General features: G+C 39.5%; 1 protein-coding gene, 1 long non-coding RNA gene and 4 other non-coding genes across 10 annotated transcripts in view; 2 read left to right on the forward strand and 4 right to left on the reverse strand.

Annotated features, from left to right (window-relative positions):
- LOC126914004 (sestrin homolog) overlaps positions 1-20,803 on the reverse strand; it is a 147,946-nt gene that overhangs the window by 59,459 nt on the left and 67,684 nt on the right. The window lies entirely within an intron of this gene.
- On the reverse strand, positions 3,798-3,870 carry Trnak-uuu (transfer RNA lysine (anticodon UUU)). The gene has a single exon. It is a non-coding gene; the product is annotated as a tRNA-Lys (tRNA).
- On the reverse strand, positions 3,968-4,040 carry Trnak-uuu (transfer RNA lysine (anticodon UUU)). The gene has a single exon. It is a non-coding gene; the product is annotated as a tRNA-Lys (tRNA).
- Trnak-uuu (transfer RNA lysine (anticodon UUU)) lies at positions 4,139-4,211 on the reverse strand. The gene has a single exon. It is a non-coding gene; the product is annotated as a tRNA-Lys (tRNA).
- On the forward strand, positions 9,115-9,187 carry Trnak-cuu (transfer RNA lysine (anticodon CUU)). The gene has a single exon. It is a non-coding gene; the product is annotated as a tRNA-Lys (tRNA).
- Positions 14,791-19,872, forward strand: LOC126914122 (uncharacterized). The gene is made up of 2 exons (XR_007709568.1): positions 14,791-15,478; positions 17,347-19,872. It is a non-coding gene; the product is annotated as an uncharacterized LOC126914122 (long non-coding RNA).

Here is a 20,803-nt window from a genome sequence, read left to right on the forward strand (position 1 = left end):
GCCGGTTGAATACCGATCGTCCGGCCGATATGATTTTTGCATTTGAATGCCGCGATCGCTTCCGTTTTATGACGTGCATTCACCCGTTGATAATTACTCGTTTAATTGCATTTGCTTTTTCTCCAACACTCTATGAATCTTTAAATCTACACCATCTTCTTGCACTTGTATTACTTTATGAAAATATTACGCATGGAAGACCCGTTGAATTGTTTTAATTTTTAATCATTGTCTTAACCAACCGTTATTTTACTAACAAGCATATTTGCAATTTTATCGCTTTCAAACGAAAATTGTTATTTTTTTCATTTTTTGTTCAAAATAATAACGAGTATAGTAATAATAGGTTACTCTCTGGCCATTATTTTTAAGCTTCAACAGAGATATACATTTACGTAAGAGAAGTAAAAAAAAACCAGATATTCTAACATTTTCAATGCTAATTAGCTCCACCTGTTTAACGTTAATAGCTACCGAGTTTGTTCAAAGTAATTCCACGAATACGATTAGTAAAAGTCCTCTGGCTTTTCTACGAATCAATTTACACATATCAGCGTTCTCTCTTGATAACGGGATTTCCTAGGTTTTATGAATAAATAAAATACGAATCCCCCCCCCCCCCAAAAAATGTTCTTAACTCAAGCGATTTACGATGACAGAGCCGACCTGAGCCTTAATCGTCTAAGAAAAAGTGGACAACAGTAGCGGAGCAAGAGAGGCGAATAGTTGCATCCGGTGATTCGCGATACCGGAAAAAAAGCGAGATCGTCACGTTGCCACGGTCGTGAAACGAATAGAGAAGTGGCTGAGCTGAGTAATCGATAATACTTGTCAGGCAACGAGGGACAATAATGACAGACGTCAGCCTCTGATCGATCATAATCGTGCAGTTTCAAGGATAATGCCTTGAAGCGTTTCGCGGGTCTTTGCCAAGGACACGATTGCCAGCGTACCTTTGAATAGGATTGCATCATAATCCTCGCACCTGCACGGTTCATCGCGATGTCTGACGAGGAACTTTCGCGAGAAACACGGAAAAATACGCGAACCTCGAGCATCTTTTCTCTGAAAGGCTGAATACGTTCCGGGTTTCATCAATGGAACAGACGAATGTTGGAAATTTACAGAATTCTATTTATAAGAAGGAATTTTTTATTTCGCTTATTTGAATTTCTCTTATATGAAAGAATAATCAATATAATGACAGTGAAAAGAATCGGTGTTCTATGTGATTAGCGCATGGGCTTAAAGGATAGTGCGATGTGACTTGTAGACTTTTCATCTGTTTGCGTAAAATAGGGGAGTAACAGGATGTAGGTTTAAAGAAAGTCGTAAATTTTGTCTAACTTTTAAATGCCAGGGGTGAAACTTCAAAGAAAAGTGAAATGAAGACACTCGTCCTGGTCTGATAGAACAGTAGCACACCCTACAGTGCTGCATGTATTAGATACGTAGTATGTGTTAGAGTATACTTTTTCTGATCGTGACGCAGATACTATTTACGACTTACGATCAGTATCGTTTAGTTTCTCTTCTACATTGTATTCGTTGAAAAATATTATCATCGTAACTGAAACGCATTATCCTTCTCTTTATATTTAACAGAGAAACTCTTAGATAATGAGAATTCCACGAAACATGCGAGACACGTAACAGTTCGAGATCTATTCTGACTCGCAACGAAGACAAAACTTTCACCGGTAAAGCTACAGGCGAAAAGAAAATTGTGAGCAGGATCTGGTATTTCAAGAGAAGAGGGCTTTGTTTCTCGTAAGCCAGGAGATCCCGGTGAAAAGCGTAAATATATAGTTGGACGAGGTAAAATGAAAAACAAACTCTCCGTTTGACGTAATGCCACGTGGTAACACGCGTGATGCACATCGTTGGGGAGTCGTATCGTGTAAAAGAACGCGTTCACAGAAACGAAATTTACGAGGGTCGAGGAGAGACATGTGCGCGCGGAGCTTTCTTTCGGTGGAAGTATAGAGAACCAGAGAGAAGGGTGGAAAAACGTGGGAGCACCGTCAACACCCATGGTATGTGTACAGTGCATAGTGTACACGGACTCGATGCCAGAGACAAAAGAACTCGCGGGGATACGACATCGTTAAAGAACGCCTAGGAAAAAAATAACCAGCTGACGGAATAATAAACTGAAACTATCCGTACAAATACAGAGCACGACCATTAAATTCGTGGAAGAACAAATAAATGCATTCTACGAAAGCTCCAGTATTTATTCATAGTGGTGCTAGTTCCCAGTTTATTTTTCGATAATAGCACCAGTCTTCAATTGTAAATAACTTTTTTTACGTACATCTGGTACGATGCACACGCTGAAATCCTGTATGCGATGTAAATAGATTGCAAAGGGAAAATCACGATCGAGACAAGCCGGAGATAAGACATTGAATTAACGGTAATTATTTCTTGCTTAGCTGTATTTTTAACGATGACGAAACGATAGAAATGGCAGAAAAGAGTCGATAAAAATAGACTCGGACGATAACGTATCCACGGGAAGTATCATAGAGACTCGCGATCTCATTGTGTAAAATTTATTGTGACATCTATTATCTGCATAAATACACGGTAGTTAGAGCCGAAACCGTAGCCATCTAGACGATATTAAAATAAACATTCTGATGAAATTTTTCGACGATTTACGTGTTCCCGTGTAATCAACTTTTCCACTAGATACGGGAGGACGGAGAAGAGACAGACACGATTCTTGCACAATTTCTCTTGTTTTTCAGCTTCGTTCGCATTTCGAACTAGATAAGAACGAACACGACCATTTTCGCCTTGAAACAGTTTGTCCTTCTGTCCAATCACGTACATGTACACGGATGCGTTCAATTCGCGATCGGTTATATGCTATCGGTCGTATATGCAATTCGAAAAATAAAACATCGTAGGCGACGAACATCGCCGTGGAAACGTATACGAACACACGTGTGTCTGTCATTTGCATTTATACTATACAGATCGTATTCCGGCACCATCGTTTTATATTCGCCACAGTAAAAAAGCATACCGTTTCACCGTTTCGTCGTTTTCTTTATTATTCGACACTATAAAAAAGTTCTGCCTCCCCCCGCTGCAGATTAGATAACCACGATTCAACGTGATCCAACAACAGTCCCTGAAAAAATCGTCGTACATAAGTATGTTATTTTGCAAAAACTTGAAATTCGAACTATTCTCGAGTTAACGTCGATCGAATTTGACTGAGACATTTTTTTTCGAGTATTTAAATAGAGTGAACGTTGCGCGAATAAGCTGAAGATCGTATTTACAGACGACCACTTATTTCGTGTTATGTTAATGTCGATCGTGTCGATGTAAAAATGCCACGTTATTTACTTCCAACTCCATCAACCCTTACCAACTGGTCGGTTATTTGGGAGCAGGCTAAAGTATGGTAAATTATAGCGTTTCCTAAGAATAAAGCAAACGTGTTTTCAATGACCTCGATTCTTCACATTTTTTCCCCTCTTGCAGGAAAATATCGGTATTGAATTACACTGCGGCCACTATAATATTTACATGTTGGATATGCGATTGGAAAGCAGTATGCAAACATGTTCCATTCTATGGTAGCAAATACGAGAGAGGAACGCCACGGAAATACTCGCACTATTAGCGTTACACTATCAGCAAACAGTGGTTATTATTTTGATACGCTCGATGAAATCCATGTTTAATTAATTACATAAACTATAATAACTGATTATATTACGTTATTTGATTGATTCGAGACGTTATTAAGTGAATATTTGAGTGAAAAAAAAAATCGCCCGAACAGGGACTCGAACCCTGGACCCTCAGATTAAAAGTCTGATGCTCTACCGACTGAGCTATCCGGGCGCTCTGGAAGAACCGTAGCTATGAACAGAACATGCCTTTCGAGTCGTACTATGACTTGGCTCGATATCTCGAAGGTACAAAAGTATAAAAGAATTTTCGCCCGAACAGGGACTCGAACCCTGGACCCTCAGATTAAAAGTCTGATGCTCTACCGACTGAGCTATCCGGGCGCTCTAGAAGAACCGTAGCTATGAACAGAACATGCCTTTTGAGTCGTGCTATGACGGCTCGATATCTTGATAGTATAAAAGTATAATAAAAGAATTTTCGCCCGAACAGGGACTCGAACCCTGGACCCTCAGATTAAAAGTCTGATGCTCTACCGACTGAGCTATCCAGGCGCTGAAATGAACACTTCCTATAGTATTTTAAATAGACATATAACTCCTTTCAAACCAACCCCTACAATAATCTTATTTTAATAATTATAAAACTTTCATTAACTTTTTCTTCAACTAAAAATATTTCTCATAATATGAAATCATATAGGCAGACATTAGTCATCTTTCCAGGTAGAATAAAATGTTGCAATTTTAATAGCTGAATCAACGTCGACTGACTTAATGTTTATAGCGTCATGATTTATCGCGATGCATTGATCGGTGCTGGAATATAAATCGAAAGGTCTAGATATCAGGAAAAAAACGTCACTTCGCGGAGGATAATTATAAACCAAGCAAGATAATATTATTTTACCCCTTCGACTCGAACAAACGTTCGCTTGCTGACGAGTTAAAAAAGAAAGGAAATAAAAATAACAAACATTTTTCCACGCGTGTAATTGCTCACGATGGACTATTATTCCGCTTTACGATGTAGTTAGCAGTTAGAGAGACGATGAAACTAATTGCGGCGCAATCGTGGCAAAATATTAACGCACATCTTGCAGAACTTTATCTTTCTCTACGCGCGCCGATAAGGAAAAAGAGAGTCGAGGATCGTGACAGATGCGTCCGTATACCTGTTTTCTTAGCAAACAAAAGATTCTTTATAAGGATTGGGCGATTTATGTCGAGATAATTAACCGCCTACCGAGTACCATCACTTTTAATTTGTAGTTTCTTCCTTGAAAAATAAAAAATAAAAATCAACCAGTGAACAACTTTACGCACAGAAAATTTGTCGTGGTCAGGGTTATAAATGTTTGTCGATTTAATAATTGTACAATGCCTGCCTTCTTTCTTTTACGTTTTATATCAACAAAAATAGTACGAAATTTAGTTCTTTGCATTATCAATGCCGCTATGACAATGCCAATGAAGTATAAAGGGTTAATCAAACGAATATTAACCAACCACCTAGTAACGACATAATAATATCGTTTACCTGTGGCAGCCGATCAAAGAGGCGAAATTAATTTGATCGAACAGATAGTATCGAGAAAATTGCTAACACCAATCCCACGGAGTGGAAAATCCGTCGACCAAAAAATCTTGGTCCACGATGAACGCAGCGAACAATCGATCTTTTCCTTTTCGTTTCTTCTTGTAAATTACACCGTTGGAAGTTTCGTTCGTTGAAACGATAATTCTTCACCTTTATTGTTAACCATAAAGTAGTAATAAGATTAAACTATTAGTACCTGTTGTATTCAACCTTGGGATATCAGGACGAAATTGAAGCTCGTTTGTTGCATCAGTGAACAACGGATTATCCATTACCTAACTGTCTACGACTTAGCTTTGGTTCCGAGACATTTTTCCACGAACTGCTTCGTAAGTTTTCCACGACATTTCTCCCCACTATGTTAACGCTGGATTCTCCTAATCGTCGCTCGTTTCGACAAGGAAAGTTTGCAGAACGTCACGTCGTAATCACTGTAATTGATGTATGATTCCTAACAAATTACTTATTTCAGCCTCGACTTCACTGATTATCGTTGCCCTTGTTTTTAGTATTTTTGTTTTCGCGCACATATACTTGGAAAGACATTACGATACCGCAATCTGTATCCTGATAACAAAGATACGAACACTGGCATGATATTATATTCCTTTCACGAAAACATCAGGAAAAATATGTTTCTATCATCGCGATAGGAAAAAGATCGTTTCGCAGAGAGAAAGGAAATTGGATCTGGTAAAAGAGCTGAGAACGAGTGGAAGAATCCGCATCGTCAAACATGTATAACGCATCTATACACACCACTATTATACCACCATCCATCAAATCGTCTAACAAGCAACAAAACCTCTAGGTTCTAGATTGTAATCCAGAACTTTCATTCCTGTTACTTTATAGCAACCAGACAGTAAACTCCGAGTATTCAAGGAAACTGGCCACCGGTGCATAAAAAACACGACAGAGTGTGACCGGTGTAGCGACCGGTTCGTCGTTGCAATGTTGTTTCGTGTAATTGACTTTGTTCGCAGCAGCGAACCGATTACATACTTCGAAACCCATGCTTTTTTTTCTTCCATCTCGTTGTTTCTACAAGCTTTAACAACTGCCATCACGACGAACCTTTTTAGACTTTACAAAAACGAATTTCCTCACCAACCGTTGGCCAGAGCTTTGCAACGAGGGCCAAACTAATCATCCAGGAAACGCGTCACGGTTCAGGCGATTGTATCGATTCCGGCGAATTTTTAAAGCTTCGCACGGATGATTTCAACGAAATTGATGGGGAATTGAATCGTCAAAACGACGCTCCATAGGTACAGTGGTTCGTGAAAATATCTCAAGCCTCACCATAGAAAATTTTTATTTCCTATTCGATATTTATAAAACACTTTGATATTTAATTAACATCGTAACCGGACACGACTGTTGCGATCACATTGGTAAAATTTGAAACTTGTTTGAAAACTGGAAGCTTCTAAAAGATAGTTCCGTTTAAGTTGTGTGTGTCATTTCTGGAATACATGTGTGATATGGTTGTGCGACGATTCAGGGTCGTCGTCCAGCGGAGGCGAAGAGGTTTCTCGAAGAGTACGGCCTCTTGGCTTGGAGCCATTAACTTCCCGATGTGTCAAGTTCTCAATATTAGAAGTTACGCGCAGACCCACGGACCACCTTTGTTCCGTGACGATTGACGACTTCGCTTGAAATTTGCTTTCCTACGCGCCTCGAGAAAGCGCGCGTGCAATCACAGTTACACTCGCATCTAAAATAGAAGCGTCATTTCTTAAGCCTGCTTTTCTCAAGCTTCTGTCTTAATCTCGATCTCTGACTTTGTTTTGGCAAACCGACAGATAAACGACGTTATAACAGAGGGTTGAGACAATCTTTAGCGTAAAATTGAAATAAGGCAACACATCAAGCACATGAACAACGATTTTCAAATATACGATTATAGTATAAAGTCTGTTCTAACCGCGTATTTATTCGAAACAAACTACAATGATTTTAAAATCAAATGGCTTTAAAATCCAAGTAAGATTTTGCGATTACTTGTGTACAATATACTAAGCGCTTATTTCTTAATCTATTTTTTTTTCTTTTTAACAATGATATATTCTTCTTAACGTCGACGTAATAAAAGATTCTAGTATTAAAAAAATCACATGAAAATTCGATAAACGAGGAATTACATCTATCACAAATTCGTGATAATCAATACCAAAAAAAAAAATATTGCTTCCCTAACTGCGTCATTCGTTGAAAAGAGATATGTAGTATCTGAATGAACGTAAAATCGTTAATCTCTTTCCGAGAACTTGAAATGACAAAATTTCGATTACACGTGTAATTTCCGTTTAGCGTAACTCGTCACTGTTGCAATCGAATAAAGCAACAATGTTCCAATAATCTGGCCGCGACGCCCACGATGATGTGACGCGTACTATATATTATACATATATCGTCAGGATTATATCGTTGTTGCGTACGATATTACGTCAACAGTGCATTTCATCAAGGAACGTTGGAAGCTTGTTCTCGCGTTGGCTCATCGTCGCTTTAAACAACGATTTCCCGGCCATAACAACAGAGGAGGCCGATAGCGCACGATGCACTGCGATTCGTTAATTTATTACTGTTTATGCGACACACAGGACATCAAGTTTATCAATCGTTGTCGTGGGAAGGATGACTAGATCACTGAAGCATCGAATCAATCGTCAAAACCGACAGTTTTCCGCTGTCGTCACGTATACGTGTGTCTGAACACGTCCGCAACAATCATTCACAATAGCGATATTAACAATTGATCGATGAGCATCGACGACCTCTCACACACGAGCACAAATGGATATATACATACTATCGATCAAGAGGTTTGAACTACTATGAATTTCATGAAATTTAAAAATTTCATCTGTTAACTGGGGTAAATGAGTTAAATCGTTTCTCGAATTTTTAATCATTTGCAGATAATATTATTAATTTAGGAATTGTCTTTTTCTTACCTGGCAGCTCATCGTATCGCGAAATGGATATCTGTCGCTCATCGACCACCAGCAAAATTAGCGTGACGTGGCGAGATCTTATCGATCGTGAATCGTATCGAAGATCTATTAGAAGCTCGTAAATACGAGCTACGTCCGCGTGTACGTCGAAAAGCTCGGTGATTAACCTAGAAAACCCGATGATCGTGCATCGACCTGCGAATATACTCGCGGCAAAAGACGGGCAAAGAGCGAGACACAGAGAGGAAGAAGAAGGGGAAGCAGCCTGTTTCTAAGAATCCCAACGTGCTAGCAAGCATCCCTTGGAAGCTTGCCAGTATCAACCTATCGCAAATATAGGTAGTTAATGCTGGCTTCACACCGAATCTCTTCGATTTTGCGTGAGAAAATTCATTTTACCGAGATGTCCCTAAATCTTTTGATTTGTCCACTTTGAAATCCTTTCTTACGTATTCCATCGTGCATCTTTTGTCTCGATATCTTCGACAGATGATTTTATGCATTTTAGTTGTTGCTAGTTCTAACATTAACAACAAGAAGCAACCTTTAAATGACATTAAATAAGGAATAATGAGTCTTTCAATTGATCGTGATAAGAGCAATATTATCGATTCTCTAATCTTATTCATTTGATTATTTGTTGGGCGATAAGAGAATAGATATAATTAGTCGTAATTACATATCCGCGTGTGTAGAATGTATTGAATCTTGCGCCAACGACTTTTCTAATTACCATCGATATCTCTACCATTATTAATTCCTTAATTCCTCGCGTAAACCTCCGCAAACACATCAAATATTAATTATCAAGACTATAAAATTCGATGAGTAATTCCAAGTTGCAGATAAGTTCGCCAACAATTTCCGATTGAACGTGTTTCCAATTCCCAAGGTAGCCCGGCTAGCTCAGTCGGTAGAGCATGAGACTCTTAATCTCAGGGTCGTGGGTTCGAGCCCCACGTTGGGCGATACCAGTATATTTTTTTCTTTTTCTCAAAAACACACAAAACTAACGACATGTATACTCGAGATTTAACTCCACAAGTCTATCTCGAAAGAATTAAGCATCCGATAAGGATCGCGGGATTTTTGCACGCGCACGAAATCGAAATCGTGTCGGAAATTTTTCCCGTTTCAAGGTACAAGTCGCTCGAAGAATGTAAATAATCGAAATCTTCGCGTAATCTTATCAGAATCAACAGACTAATGGATTCGCAAAGCTACGTGAGAGAGAGAGAGAGAGAGAAAGAGAGAAAGTTAAAGACGTAGAAGGGAGGAGAGGAGAAAGAGAGATGGTTAAAGAGGAGAGAGAGAGAGAGAGAAAGAGGGAAAAGCACATCAAATACATCACGCCGTGACAAATCCGATTTCGTTCGAACGAAATAACCAGACACGATGACGTGACGTAACGTCACCTTCGTGTAGACGAAACCATAGACAAGTTCGTAGAACGACGACGATGCGCGTCAAATTCGTTGCTTCCTTTAAATGGCCCCCTTGGTCCGGTGCCTGCATGTTATCCGGCAAACCCTCCTATTAGAAGTCTCCGGGGTGAATTCAAGTTTTCAAAGGCCTGTTGTCCGTGGTGGGGATTAGAGGCAAGTGAAAATCGTCGGACAGGTGCGCTCGTTGGTGGAAAAATCGTTGCGAGGGCAAAAAGAGAAGGAGAGAATAACGGGGAGAGGAGGAGGCGAGATCGAAACGTGCAGAATAGACAGGCCGAGGTGCCAGGTGTTTCTGAAAGTTATTTTCGAGTGCAGTTTCGATGAGAGTGCAGAGGGGGATAGGGCTGGTCCGCGGAGTCGTGTATTTTTAGGTGGTGCACGGCATGCGGCACACCACCGCAACGTTTCGACACGACCCGAAATAAAGTGTTTATCGAACGACACGGTAGATCGCAGCCGGCACCACAGCCTTTCGTCCCTGGCCGGCGAAAGTAGATCGGTTTACGGGACACGTACGGGAGACAATGCGTAATTAATAGCCCGTGGTTCCTTCCGTTTCCGATCACCACTCTCTGTCTCTGTAATAACGTCAATCTAGCTGGCAACGCGTGACTCTAATTGCCGATTCCGACTGTATCGGTTGAAGAATGCGAGGGATGTGCTATAGAATATAATTGATTAGTTGAATAGTTGATTATTACATTTGGAAGAAGGAAAATAAAATGAATCAGATGATGATGGATGAATTTAAATCGATTTAAAAGATGAAATTTTCCGATTGCTAGAAATGTTCATGAATAATTAGTCAAGATTGGAAATAAAAGTGTGGAGTACTCCAATTGCATGCTACCCATACCGATATGTTCGATTTTTATAGTTTGGCAAACAGAACGGCCATTTATTAACCAAATGATTGATACAAACTCCGAATATGTATCTATATACAATGTACGTTTCTAATCGTTGTTTATCCAAGTCTGTTATTGATTACAATACGTAATCATCACCTTAATAGCCACCTTGATAACGCTGTTTTTCTGTCGTGCAACGATTATGAGAGTACAAAGTAATAGTCTAAGATTAACTCGAACACCGTCGCGATTAAGTAGTCTAGCTAATAATGCTCGTGATCTATACATAACTCGAGCAGTTATAACTTTCATACTGTACACGTAAGAAGAAAACACGCGGATATTTCAGTTTATAGTTCGATTGGTAGAACAAGACGAAATTGTCTATGAAGCGGAACAGCTATGTTTACGGTATGAAACGGTTGAAATCGAAAAGCGTAAGAGAACGAAACAGAGAAGACGATCTGCCAGAGAAGAAAAATTTCACGCGTGTGTCTCGTTCGATCCCTTCAAGAGACACAGGAGATAAAATATCAAGAGCATGTTGGAGTAAAAAATGATTCTGCTTCGATAAAGAGTGTTGGCGTACTTTATACTGGATTTATCGCGAATTGGCAGATTTCATAGGTGAGAGGAACCTGGCGGGTGAGTGCCAATGGGGGCCACCACGGAATGGACACGTGATAATGTCAACAGGGAGTGTAGGTAAACGCACGTGCGACACGTAAAGACGAGCGGCGAGAACGCGGGATCCAAAGTAGTGAGACGCGTTATAAACGCGTCCGAGTACAGCTATTTTGCGACTGGCCTAATTCTGACGTGGGAGACTGTTTGCCGACGGATTTTCGTCGAATTAAATTCGGATAAACGTTTATCTACCTACATAATATATACAGTCGTAGAAGAATTCTACGTTACATTTACAATTTCAGTTCCGTCACTTTTGTATTTATCTACAAATACAATAACTTACTAAGTAATAATTGAAAAGCTATTACGAGATAGATTGCAGACTACGGAGTTTTATCACGTAAACAGCTCTTACGATCTTACGTGGAAAAAGAGAAACGTCTAGTTCATTTGATTACATTTTTTTCAATTTTGCGCAGAGCTTAACTTGTTGTATTATCAAACTTTTCCCTATTACGTACGACAATTTCTTACCGCAACTAACTCGTATAATTAATAACTTACAAAATCCCCCAAAATATTTATTCAATAGAAACAGGTCCATTAAGTAGTTTGTAAACAACGACCAGTCCAAGCTAATGGTAATAACACAAACAATCTTAAATTGCAATGTTTGAACAAAATAAATAACGTAGTAAAAGCATCCACCTGAACAACCAAGAACTGGCTGCCAACAAGCTTGAAAACAGTCGAGTAACTCAAGGGACGGTAATAAATTCGCAAGATGTCTACTTTTGAGGACAGCTCGCAAATTCACCCGCAAGATTTAACCGCGGGGCTGAATGATTCGTGGAATCTTCGGTATTTGTTTTAAATAGAACGCAGCATGAAAATAGTCGATATGTTATTCGAATAAGTCTGTATACCGTCCGGTCACTAACGTAACGAGGGCTTTCCGTTCCGCGATCCTGTTGGATGGACTCCATTGTCGCGTATATTCGGCCCTTGCCGTCTGAGAAATTGTGCTGTTGAAATATTGCACGGCACGTTTCCAAAACTCGAATGCGCGCGTATTCGCGTGTACTCTCAAAAAGCCTCGCGTCACACGAATACGTGACTACCGACAACGAGCAAAACACGCTGCGTAATAATAGAACCGAGGAAGATTGATTAATTTTCGACTCGTTTAGAGACCTATCGGTGCCATAAATCGATATAAAGTAACTTACGAAAGTATTTCTATCATTACCAAAACTTTTTCTGAACCTATATATTATATTATATGTAATATATGTAATATATTATATGTAATTTATTATAATTATTATATGTAATATATTATATGTAATTTATTATATGTAATATTTTATTTATTATTGCTTGGTCCGTGCCTTTCGGTTTTGGACGATCTTTCGGTTTTACATCTCTTATGTCTATTCCTCTTCTTATATGTCTACCTCCCCTCTTTTCCACTCTATTCTATTGCACTCCCTTAATTACTCTATCTCTAAAAGCTAAAACTAGGAACTACAAATTAACAACTAATGACTAAAAACTATTGCAACTTTGGGCTTTAGCCTCCTTGCTGTGCATCCTTCCTGTCGTTTTCCCTTCTTTTCTCCATTATTGCTTTCAGTTCTGTTAAACCTTCTCCAGTCTCATTTAGCGTTTTTCCTATGTCCTTTGGTCCTCCCGTTATTTCACATTCTTTTATTACACGTCTCAGGTCTTCTTCTTTCTTTTTACATAGTCTGCATCTTTTTTCTCCCTCTTCTTTCCAGTATTCTCTTGCTTTAGTCTCGCTTCCACATCCGAATCTTGCCAGTATTCTTCCGTCCTTCCATTTCATCGTCCCTTCTAGGTACTTTGGTAGTTTTTCTTTGGCTATATTTCCGTAGTGTATATTATATTTGGATTCCCTTATCCTTTACCCCCTCTCTTCTGCTTTTCTCTTTCTTCTTTCTTCACTATCATCACTTTTTCCCGCTTTCCAATTTATGAAATTGCTCGATCGTCTTCTGAACGGCTCGTATATTCACAAAAACTTCCTACGATGACCAAAAGATACTCTTGCATAGGTTCGACATTGCTGCACATTCGAAAAGGCACTGCACGTGGTCGAAAATTCGATTAGTCATAATGCAGCAGCGTATGAATCATAGTTGCAGTTGTTTCACGCTCTTCTAATCGCGGCTATAAAACGAAACATGTCGAAAAAAAAAAAAAAAATGAAAAATAAAAGATTCACAGAGGAAAGAAGGAGGAGCAGTACTCGGTTGGTTACCAGCGACCGAGTGACTCATCGCCAACAACTCTTCTTCGCGCAATGTTATTTCAGCGTCGACCGAGCGAAATGATAGGAGTGAAAGTGCTATTAACGCGATGCGTATCGCTCGATGCAATTGTTAATTAACCACGCCAGCGTCGACCGGCCGCGCTTCGTGTGCGGCTGCAAAAAAAATCCATCTGAGTCACTTTTAATTGGGAAAAGCCGGTCGGCGAATCGATCTCTCCACGGTCCTTCGTTGCCATTCTTCGCGCGAATTTTTCTGCCACGTTGAAGAAATTTTAAGCGAATCTCACGAACGATCAAAACACTCGGAAACTCGATCGTTAAGTCGATATGACATTGATAAAAGTTTTTCAAGAGATCAAATACTTCCGTGTAAGCTGTATGCACAAGCACCGTATGTACGATTCTTAATCTTAAGGCAATCGTTAAAGATATGCGGACACAAAATTACACAAGTATAGATACAACTGTTACAATATGCGATGTTCTACTTATTTTGAGCAATTTAATTGATCAAGAAACGTCGCGTCGTTTAAATGCTCTTTTAGAAACAAGTTGTTAATGTGCGATACATCATGACTTGTGTTTACTTCAATTTTGTTGGCAATCTAAAGCGAACTGTTGGCTAAGATAGTTCGAGTACTCAGAAATTAGCACTATTTTAACCGTAATTGTTCGATTTCGCCGATGCAACTCGATGTGTACGTTGTTGTTTTCGTATAGCGTGTGTTTGACGTCAAGAGACTGTTTGAAAATACGATCCATTTAAGCGCTTCAAAATACATTCCACTTGACTCAAGATTTCAAACATAATATCTATACTTTCGAACGCCTCGTAAAGTTTAGAAGATTTATAGATTATTATTCTGGTACAATAGCCAATATGTGCTGTGATGTTTCCTTTTTCGTTTCATAATTGCAGCCAGTCTCTTTTAGCATCGATTCATGTAAACAACGTAAAAAAATTATCATAACATGTTTCGTTCATAATCACAAATCACGCAATAAGGTCCCAAGTTTCTTTTACGATTTTACTCAACCAGAATCTTTACCGTGTATCACTGAATAAAACACGTTAAAAGCTCCTTTGCGTTGTTTCTCTATTTTGTACATTTTCATTATTTCCTCGACGGTGCGAATAATTTCTGTGCATGTAAATGTATGTAATTGTATATCTCTACGACTTATATCGTACCCACGTGGATGCAACCTTTTTTTAACTCGACATGGAATTTAGAATGCAATAAGAGTGCCTACGTGCCTATCAATAAGACGATATATCGATAAGAAAATATAATAAAAATTAGAAAACACGTAATTTTCGAGTTACAGCATTATAGAAGCGTCATAGAACGAAATATCAGGAGACAGATGAAAAATGTGCAGAGAATCACGCGAGATCCTAAACTCGGACAGTGGGTAATTATAATTTGCCGTCATCCTGACGAATCTAATGATTCTCGAAATTGTTTCGCAACACGTGGGCATAAACAAGCCAAAGATATCGTCCGATGTTAGCTCATACGCGAAGGTAAAGATAGAACCTGCTCGTTTCGCGTTTGCATCGTTCGCGACTGTGTAATAAGTGGCAAAGGTGTCTTATTTTGGAACACCGGGTGGATGCCGCGAAGAGAAACCAACCAAAGCCGTTCGATGCAGCCGATCATCGACTGTTTCTCGTAAAATCTCGACATCATCGACATCGCCGATAAACCGTCGCGTCGTGTCGATCGAAACGGGCCATCGCGGATCTCTCCTGTTTATTGGAACAATTCCAAAGACATTTCCGTTCTGGCCGAGTGCAGTAAATCTTCGTGCTGTAATATTCGTATAACTTTGCGACTCGTGTAACTTTGTTTACAGCTGTGTTCCATCTGGATCTGTTCTCCGCGAAATATTTGGAATTTTTAACGCGAAACACCACTTTTCGTAATCGTTACGCTACTGTTTAGATTGCAATAATACTGGTACTGCTAAAATTGCGAATTGATCATATTTTATAAGAACTTATAGACTGATAATCGTTGATGGACATTTAAGGTACGTACAATTTCTAACCGCTAATATATACAAAACAATGTTCATTGTTCCAATAAAGAATCGTACGTGTTAACAATAGAAAGGAAGTCTTAGCTTTTATAATAGAAGCGAAGTAAAGTATAGAAGCAGCATAGTTCGAGTAATTAAGAGTGGTACTGTATAATAATAGACAAAGGCTTATTTTTTCCTCGCATTATGTATCCTTTCGTGTATTTTCCATGTGGCTTCCTATGATGCAAATTTCACGCCTTGGTCGTCGATAACTCGAGCGTTAATTTATTCGTTTGTTACGTTTATTTATTTTTCTTTTCTTTTTCTTTTTCGAAGCGAAGGGAAATTATTATTGGAGCAGAAAGGCGTGCGCGTATAGAGAATAATATTTGACAGAGGAGTGTTCTGCAATCGCTGTACAAACTTTACGGCACGACAAACAAGAGACGAGTACATCATGTTTTGTTTCCAAGTGCTAAGACAAATACACTCGTTCCTTCTTATTTAATTTTTGATACGAAGAAAGAAAGAAGGAATAGCCGAACCAACCAACTTGTAGACGACGACGACGATGACAAAGAGACGCCAACGTTGACTGAAATTCAAATTTCCATCGCAGATTTTTCATGCAGCGTTTTGCGTTTTATATGCCACGATTTGGGAACAATAACGATTCGAATGTTGAACCTGGCAAATTTGCATGCTAGAAATCGGACAGTTTTAATACGGTGTCTATATAAAGCGAACAATCCTTCATTGTATCGATCGGCTCGTTTAATATGACACATCGTTTATCCGGCGAGAAACGCGCTATCTATCCCTTTGATCTGATGCCAGTGACGTTCAACAGATGTACGTGTTCCGTTACTAAATCATCGTTAAGGGGATACAAATTGCGCGCAATTTTCCAAACCAGCTCGTATATTAATCAGTGTAGAAATGAAAAGTGAAATAAAGGGAGGAACGCACAGGGGAGGAATAAAACCGAGCGATCGATGCGTTGATAAACGGAGTAATTGTTAACGTTCGCGTAAAAGCCGATTCGCATTCGATATCGTCGTTACGTATCGAAAGCCGGTAACCGTCGCGTGAATAACAAAAATTAAAGAGGAGAACAAAAGCAAATTACTCTGTAATTATCCGTAATCTGATGTCGTTGATTCTCGTTATAATGTGAACAGAGTAGAAGGGATTGTCGCGATAAAGAGGCAGCTCCAATTTCCAGTAAATTGAGTAAACCAACAAAAATCAACCAAAAATCGATCAAAATCAAATGGTCGTTTTTAAACGTGCTTTAAAGTCATAGTCAATTGATATTTGTGATAATAACAAATTTTTCCATACCTATATCCTTTTATTTTCACTGCCAATAAATCAAATTCAGATACTGCTGTAAATATTTCAACTATCGACAAACACGCCGAATTGCTCGATCGAATCGAGTAACACGAAGGGGTGCTGAAGCTTATCGACACGCTACTGAGAAAAGGCAGTGTACTCGCGGATATTATGCAATCGAGAGAATCTCTGGCGTCTCGCTTGATGCAACAAGTGTCTTGCGAAGCGGCAAACGCGTCGTTCCTTCCGCGAAAGACTTCACCGGTTTCGAAGACCGCTCCTTGTTTTTCTAGAACGTATCTTATCGATGACCGATTGCAAACCGCCGTGGGACACTTTGCACGTGTTTTCTAGTCTACTCTAGTCGATACCAGACTACCTATATCATATATTACAACGTATATTGGAAGACATTTTAGTCTTAAATTCTGAAATCCTTTCCAAGTCTAAAGTCTTAAATCCTTTCCAAGGAATTCTTAATTTCCTAGCTATTCCAAATATTCTGCTATCGTTATCTAAATATTATCGTCGTTCCAAAGGTATCAGCGTTTCTTTTTCTCGACCTTACGGTCGAAATTCAAGGAGACCGCGCCTAGATCTAGCAAACAGTATCGTCACGCTGTGCCGTCAAGAACAACGGCGTCTTTGAGAAGATTCGACGCGTTCGATCGACAGGATCCGACGAGTACATGCCCTTCGCGCGAACGTAAGGTAAATACAGCGGTAAAGCGAAATGAAACGTGCCGTGCGATGGAATTTAGTCTCTCGCGATAGAGAAACGCTGCTATAGATGTTATTACATAAAAGATAACGGGTGCGGACAACCTACTTTGCTCGTGCAAGATTATCTTTTTACGTAACCCGTGGCCAAGCCGAAGATATTTAAAGGACTTTGTACTATTGCCACTGGTTACGGTCGTGTTTTACGAGGCGAGAGGGATGATTTGAGCGAACCAGAACGGCCAATCCGAGGATGTTTAAATTTCATGCAAAACGTTTCCTGGTACGTTTGGCCGATCGTTCACCGTTCCAAGAATTTCCTCGTTAACCGGCGGTACACACCTGACTTCCTTGGTTTGAAAATCGGAAAAAACATCCTCCAGCGAGATAACGACGATAACCGTATGATTTATAGTAATTCGTGAAGTAATTACGACTTGACTAAGCTGCCGCGAATGTGATAGGAAACAGCGATTCGTTCTTTGACTTTGACATTCTGTACTAATTATTTATCGATGTAAATATACATATATATATATGATACTTATCATCATTGTGTAATAAGAATTTATTTTTTACTCGTGAAGATTCCCATTTCTGAGTCTGTTGGGAAACAGATTGACAAATAACGATGTAATAGCATAATAATAAAAGTTATCGAAGTAGTAAATGTATGAAGTAATAATTAAAAATGTAGATATATAAATACATTTGAAATCACAGAATGTCAAGGATCGATTTTAAACGTCCAAACAAGTTATATCAGTCGAGTTAGAAGCGATGGAATTTTGCGCTAGAATTTAGTACCTACACCACCCACTGTACCGGGTTGAAAGAAACCACAAATCGTTCTGTCCGATAACTGTTGTATTAAACCTGCGAGCAAACAAACAGATAAACGAATCGTCGACTCGTTGACCCAGTTACTATACTTTGTGGTAGACACTCGTGTGCGCAGTTCGACTAACCCGCGAGAAAACCAGTCGCGTTTCTATCTGAACGACTCGACATTCCGATCCCTTGTCAGATTAAGAATAATCGAACGAATGACAGTCGATCGCGAATCGTCTCGGTTATCTTCAACGAACAATTCGCCGATCGAAAATCAACGACGAAGAAGCATGTCGAGCAATTTCAATTTTACAGCGGAACGACGAATTGATCAAACCACAGGCAGACATTCGGCTTATGTAACCGGAATAATGTACAGAATGGATTAGGCCAATTAAATGTAGCTATTTGTAACATCGCGACTTTTATTGTGCCACGCGTTATCGCTAAGCGTATCACGTAAAAGATGCGTTAGAAAGTTGCGGTGTCGAGTCGAGACGTAAACACGCATGTACTTGACAACATACCGATTAATTTCTAATGTAATTTCTAATGATCGTTCCGAGTTCGTGTCAATGGTCTTTGCAAACTTTCCTTCCTCGATTCTATTATTTTCATGCTCTCTGTACTTACATATTATATCTAGCGATTAAATTCCAAGATGTCAAGAAGAAAGCTAATCCGTCCTTTAACTGTTAAAAATAGTCGCGAGATTGCGTTTTAAAGGACAAACACTACACTATATGAATCATAAACGATACAATAAAAATAAAACTATCGTCGTTTTTCATTGCTTCTCATTATAGAAGAATTACCTATAGATCCCTACAGATAAGCACACAGATCGCATAGAAAAATCGGACCAATCTTCATGGAAGAATCTTTTTTACGATTTTCTAAACTCTCCGATTTCTATCAAGCAAACGATTACTCGAATAAACTGCTAGCTCTATTCGAATGAAAATGGAAGCGATGGAAACGGGCGAACCTATTAATAAAAATCACTCGTTCCCGTCTCCTTGAGGTCTACGTGTATGCATTTCCTACGTGTGTTCAGCATGCGAACGATAAGCCGATCGTTAGTTTGCACGTGTTCCCTGGTACACACGCGTAAGTACTTTTGATACGTGACATCACTCAGCGGCGGATTGCTCCGTCAATCGTAGCTTCCACGCTCGCCAGAACAGCGTCGGGACTCTTCAAGGCCTGCTATAAAATTCATCAGACAACCATAAAGCTCTGTAAATTCAGCGTGTGGACGAGCGTGTGTATCGCGACGGAGGAAGCAAGTTTCGAGGCGATCGCCGTGCCGAGTACAAATCCATCGTGAAACGGTAAACAACGGTCATCCACGCGCATTCTGATCATCGTAGGCGTAACATTACGCGAACAAGCTGACAATCATGACAGGGAGTGGTGAAAGGTCGAATGAGACGACTTATACGCATTGAAATTTCATTGTTTACGCTGTATCAAATATTTTCTTCGTCTCAATAAAATGTACAACTTCGATACATGTCTTGTGATTTCTATGTACATATTCAATTTCACTTTGAAACTTTCAAATCTTCGTTTTTTGAATTTTCACGCGATGGTTTTATTATTGTCGGGGACATCTAATCGAACGTACGAGAAGATCTATAACAGATCTGTAACACTAACACTCAAATTCCACGATGGTTGTTACGAGCGTTCGTAGAGGAGAGCGTTCCAAGAATACACTGTTTGAACGCATTGTAACCAGTTTCTCAGATCTGCCAGTACGAACGACGTCCCGAAGATCCGAAATTTATTTCCCTTCGTAAACACGCTGACCACTATCACGTTTTCAACGTCCGATCTTTGCATCTACCAATCTCTTTTCGCAGCCATAAATTCTTTGTCAATTCCGCAAACTTTGATCTTCAGAAGAGAAAATAAAATACTGATGAATTTTTCGAAAAGTATCCGAGGATCGACCGTTCGATTTTCGTCGATTTTTTCCGATTTTCGCCTGGCAATTTCCCCGTTAGGACGAAGCATAGCGGGCATCGGGATGCAATAAAGTATGAAACGAGCACAGATAATTAGTCGGAACGCGAACATGGCGTAATCGTGAGGAAGGGAAGCGAAACGGCTTTGATAAAACACATAAAACTCGTGGTAACCGGTCGTAAGATAAAACTGTACAGTGCAGCAGCATGATAAACAATGCAAAAAGAACAGGCTTTTTGTCGGTCGAGCCGATAAAAAGAGCAAGACGATGTTGGGGAACGCGCCGCCAACAGAATCGCCACGATTCGCTAGCTGCAGATAAACCGCTAACGATACGATTGCAATTTTTGTGTTAAACAGATAATTGAAGAGTTGAAATGGTACGTAAAGTAAACGCCACGAGTAGAGGATTCTTCGTATGGATTGCTGGTTTGAAGTCGAATTATTCTAACACTTTTAACGTTTACGCGA

The sequence above is a fragment of the Bombus affinis genome, chromosome 3 (genome assembly GCF_024516045.1).
Source record: "Bombus affinis isolate iyBomAffi1 chromosome 3, iyBomAffi1.2, whole genome shotgun sequence".
NCBI classification, from domain to species: Eukaryota; Metazoa; Arthropoda; class Insecta; order Hymenoptera; family Apidae; genus Bombus; species Bombus affinis.